The following is a 5,188-nucleotide window of genomic DNA, read 5'->3' as shown; positions in this document are numbered from 1 at the left end:
AGACGAATATGTCTTCTCAACATAGCATCTATAAGCAATGGGCCCACATGAGTAGAGGCGCGATACGGGCGTGTAATAAAACGTCTCTATTTTTGTAGACATTTTGGACGTCCTAATATAGCGTCTCATACCATGTAGACACGCTAACCAAGCATGTCTATCTGTTTTGGGACGGACCGTAAGGAGACGCTCCAAGGACGCTTTACTAAATTGTCTCTATTTTTACATAAAGATGAAATAACGCGTCTCTATGTATGAACATGAATGTCTCTACACATCGTTTTTCCTGTAGTGATATAGGATGTGTCCACCTCGCATAAAAACAGTTTGTGAAGGACGAACCACATGTTCAACAACCAAATTTAGCTTAATTGTCACAACTTTCGTGAAGATTTTAAAACTAACATTAAGAAGGCAGATAAGCCTATATTGTTGTATCCTTTCAGCCTCATCAACTAAAGACAACAAGCACTAAAGCAAAACGGACAAGGCCAAGAGAACAGGCCACGACACTTAACACCTGCAACATCTTTTAAATCTTGACCGATCTCTCGAGCTCTAGGCTTCCTTGGATCACTTGACTATTGCAACTCCTTCCATGGACGCTACTGTAGCATCTTGGACAGTTTGCCCAGAGACCCGGGCAATGTGTCTCGTCTTGTGGCATGTAAACGGGTGCTGGCCCCTCCCACTGTGCTTCAAGTCATTACTCAAATGGAGTGAAGCGTTGACAAATCCAAAATTGTGTCAACGAATCTAACGAGAGCTGACTTCGGGGCTTCTAAACTAGTCATGCTTGGGTTTATATAATATGCCATGTTCATCTATGACCAGCCTATCAAGAGAAACAATATTTTGGTATGCTCCAATAACTCAATACATAATGTAATAATATGTGAGGGAATATATGTATCCACTTCATAATTATATCTCAACAACAATGGCATTGTGGCAAGTTGTGGACGAGTTAAATGGGGAGGAGAGCATGTAGTATTTATACATCCAGGATATCTATTAGAGCCATATGTGTGGGGCGGTCATATTATTGTTGAATCCAACTAACTTTGTCACGCAGAAGGACAACCATATTAGGACAGTCATGTAACTTCTATGCTCAACCAATTGGCACGGTTGTTCTTGCTTCTCTCTTACCCTACCATAATATTCATGACCATCAGTCACGCTATCTCTTCTCCGCGGAACCCGCGTCCTCTCCCATGTCTCCAAGCATCCAGCCCTGCACCAGTCGACACAACGTCAAATTAGACTCCCCATCCTCGCCCAACGCCTCTTTGGCCCGTCGCATAGCCGCCGTCGTCCGCTCCCGGAGCACCCTCCCGCCGTCGGAGTCCATCAACCACCTCACCTTTGCCGTCACTTCGTCGGCTTCCACCACCTCCTTGTCATATCCATCCACCGCAACGGCCAGACCCAGCTCCTCTTCTAGGAACACTCTGTTCATCCGTTGCTCCGCGTACAACGGCCAGGCCAGCATGGCCACGCCGGCGATGACCGCCTCGAGCACGGAGTTCCATCCGCAGTGCGTCATGAAACCGTCCACCGCGCCATGCACCAGCACGTCGCGCTGCGGCGCCCGTGACTTGACGACGAGGCCCGTCCCCTTGGTCCGGTCCAGGAAGCCCTCCGGGAGGAGGGCGTCGAGGTCTGGCACCGCACGACCCATAGGAACCTCTTGCCGCTGGCTTCCAGGCCGATGGCCACCTGCCTGATCTGCTCTGCGTTGAACACGCCGAGGCTGCCGAAGCAGAGGGACACCACGCTGGCCGTCGGCTGCGTGTCCAGCCATGCCAGGCACTTGTGGCTGCGCTTCACGCCCACATCCTCTGACTTTATGAGCGGCCTGATGCAGTAGACGGGGGGAGTCGGGAGGCCGGGAGGCGTGCAGAGCCCGGCGGCGATGGCGTCCACCGCGCGTGGCTCGGGCGAGCGGAAGGTGTTGACGATGATGCCCTTGGAGCGGCAGAGGTTGGGGGACACTCTGAGGGACCATATGTATGCCGCGTCGTCATGGTCCATGAGCGGCTTGGGGAAGTGCGTTGCCGGAAGCGCGGGGATCCCCGGCACGTGCACGAGCTCCTCTCCCATTTCCCGAAAGTTGGCGGCGCTCCGGGCATGCAGGTCTGGGAGATACAGGTTGGAGGCCAGCGCCTCGGCGGCGGACGTGAAGAAATAGTACCCTGGGACGCCGAGCTCCGCGGCGACGTCGAGCACGATGCTGCAGAAGAAGTCGACGATGAGGACGGCCGAGGAGGCGCCGGCGAGGAAGCCACGGAGGTGTGGGATGGAGAGGCCGGCGACCTCCTAGGTGATCGCCTCGGGGAGGTCGGAGTCGAGCGGCGGGACCTTGACCTGCGGGAGGCAGTGGAAGGAGATGGAGGGGTTGGCAGCGGGGGTCGCGTTCCTCATGCATGGTGGTGGTGTGTGTGGTGGCGGCAGAGTCCGTGTATAGAGTGGTACACACGCCGTCGAAAAGGTGGCCTTTGCTCCGGCCACGCCCGCCTACGCCGTCTTGCCTCGTCGGCTTTGAGCGGCGTCGATGTGGTTGTTGATGTAGCATGCATGTTTGGGCTTGGCTTGGACGTCGTCGATGACTTCGTAGGTTTGCCAGATGTGCGAGGGGTATGCCTTGTGGGAGTAGAGGAGGAAGAGGAATGGATGGACGTGCGACACATGGTGTGCACACATCCGTCGATGACCGCATACACCGCCGCCAATAGCGGAGGAAGTCGCCACCTTGCACCGCTCGACATGTGTGACACGTGTTCGTGCCGACGAAGAGGGAGGCCGCAAGATACGCCTAAGCGTGTCCCGGCCGCAGCCGGATGTTGTCTCCGCCGCCATAGCTACAACGAGTCATCGTTGCTCGTCGAGTGTCGTACCGCCTCCAGGGTTACGACGAGTCGTCGTGACTCGTCGAGCATCGCGCCGCCGCCGACGCGCCGAACGGACCATGGCGCCGAGTCCCGGCCAGCCCATGGCGCCTCCATGGACTGGCAAGAGAGCGGCGAAGGAAACCTCGCGATGCGGCGAAGCCTCGCCCAGGCGCCGCCGATGGTGTAGGTAGAAGGGGCGGCGCACTAGATGGCGGCTAGTCGAACGATGCGTGCCGACGAGTCCCGATCAGTCCATGGCGCCTCGATGGACCAGTGAGACGGGCGAGTAAGGCCTCGCGATGCGGCGGTGCCTCGCCTTGGCGTCGCCGACGGTGTAGGTAGAAGGGGTGCGCCGATTTGATCGATGCGTGCCGCCGAGTCCCGACCAGTCCATGGCGCCTCCATGGACTGGTGAGACGGGTGAGTAAGGCCTCGCGATGCGGCGGTGCCTTGCCTTGGCGCCACCGACGGTGTAGGTAGAAGGGGTGCGCCGAATCGATCGATGCGTGCCGCCGAGTCCGGACCAGTCCATGGCGCCTCCATGGACCGGTGAGACGAGCGAGTAAGGCCTCGCGATGCGGCGGTGCCTCGCCTTGGCGCCCCCGACGGTGTAGGTAGAAGGGGTGCGCCGAATCGATCGATGCGTGCTGCCGAGTCCCGGCACAATGATGTTGTTGCCGGCGGACTCGACGACGGAGGGTAGACTAGGGACCGCGCACGGTCGATGGCCTCAGGACGTCGTCGTCTTGCATGGAGAGTTCACCGGGGTCGCGCATGGGCTGCAGCCCCGGCACACCATCGTCTGCGCCGAGAGTACGCCGAGGGTTGCACATGGGCGGCAACCTGGCACGTCGTCGCGGGGATCATCGCTCGTGAGTAGTGCACCGGGGTCTACCAATGAGCGGCAACCCCGACACGGCGTCGATTGCCTTCAACGACCCAAAACGGAGGCGACGGCCAGCTTCGTCTCCGGCCGTCCAGTCACAGATCCGGGCACCACCATCGAGTGAGGAGAGGTGGGATGCGAGGGAGAGATTAGTTTTGATGCTCACCTTGGGAGAAGACGATCGGCATGTTCGCGTCGTCGCTGGTGCACGCGCTCCTCGCGTACGGCGCCGGCTATGCTACCTCCGTCCCGGCCGTCTACTCCAGAAGACAGCCGAGCTCGCGTCGATCTCCTGGCTGATGCGTGATGCTTGAGGCGTGCTATGGATGGATGATGGATGGATCTCTTGGTGGCTCCCCGTGGGTGCTTCGTGCGTTGCCTTCCTTTGTGCGTGGATAGATGATGGATGTGATGCGGTGGATGGATGGGTGGTGGAGGTGTTGCGCGATGGATGGGTGCATGCGTGAGTTGCCCCTCCGGCCGTCTCCCCTCTGCCTCCTTTGCAAATGGCTTTCCCTGTTTTGGTTCATAAGTTTTAGGATTTTTTTAGTCCCAACTTATAAGTCCCAAGTTCATAAAAAGTCTCTACCTATTTGGTTCCTGGGACTTAACATGGACTAGAAGACCATATTTCAACTATAAGTCCCTATAGGTCTCTCCTGGAGAGTCTTATTTCATAAGTCTCAAATGCCCACAAGTCCCTCTTGTTTGGTTTAGATGAGACTTACCATCTTAAGTCCCTCAACCAATAAGTTTCTGGAAACAAACACCCTCTATATAGGCAGAGCCGGGTGCCGCGTCCCGCCGTCGCTGGTTGTTTTACCATCCCGGATATCATGGGCCCTTTGAGCGGATAATCATTGAGCTTTGACCCTCGCCCAAGTTGATCCGATGCCACCGTAGCCCATGGGCAAAATACATGACGTGCACGTCGGGCCTGGGTCTATGTACGACCTGGCCGCGGCGTCTACGGAGATGCGAACTGCACCGAGTCGTCTGCAAGGTTAGCTTAAATTCGTACATGATCAATACGTGACTAGTGCCGGTCATAACATGCATGAGATAAATAAATAAAACGTGTGCATGCATGCATCAGTACGTGAGGCAGTCACTAGTCACTGTGTATAGTGTATATACACTTAGGTGCACATGCAATTATCAAAAGTAGACATGCATAACCTGTACTCAGGAAATTCCTTCAAAACTAATAAAAAAACTTCCTGATTATATAGTATTGCCAAAAACCCATCAAACAATCGGACGGCTGGACATCTAGATGTGTGATCATTAAATTTCATGTAGACGTGTTTTAGCAATCCCGCTCAAAAAAAGTAAAAGAAAAGAAACACAAACACAGAAATGACCGAAAAACACATGGACAAGGATGCACAAATCACTCTTGCTGGGA

At 55.5% G+C, this 5,188-nt stretch overlaps 1 long non-coding RNA gene and 1 pseudogene across 1 annotated transcript; both read right to left on the bottom strand.

Moving 5' to 3' along the window:
- Positions 1 to 346: 346 nt before the first annotated feature.
- LOC123043430 (uncharacterized) lies at positions 347 to 4,262 on the bottom strand. Its single transcript, XR_006419188.1, has 2 exons — positions 3,947 to 4,262; positions 347 to 835 (listed from the first exon to the last, which is right to left on the bottom strand). It is a non-coding gene; the product is annotated as an uncharacterized lncRNA (long non-coding RNA).
- Positions 895 to 3,928, bottom strand: LOC123043429 (UDP-glycosyltransferase 88F5-like; annotated as a pseudogene).
- Positions 4,263 to 5,188: the final 926 nt, after the last annotated feature.

This window comes from Triticum aestivum, chromosome 2B (genome assembly GCF_018294505.1).
Source record: "Triticum aestivum cultivar Chinese Spring chromosome 2B, IWGSC CS RefSeq v2.1, whole genome shotgun sequence".
NCBI classification, from domain to species: Eukaryota; Viridiplantae; Streptophyta; class Magnoliopsida; order Poales; family Poaceae; genus Triticum; species Triticum aestivum.
The sequence above is the reverse complement of the archived record's forward strand: the minus strand, read 5'-3'. Positions and strand labels throughout refer to the sequence as shown.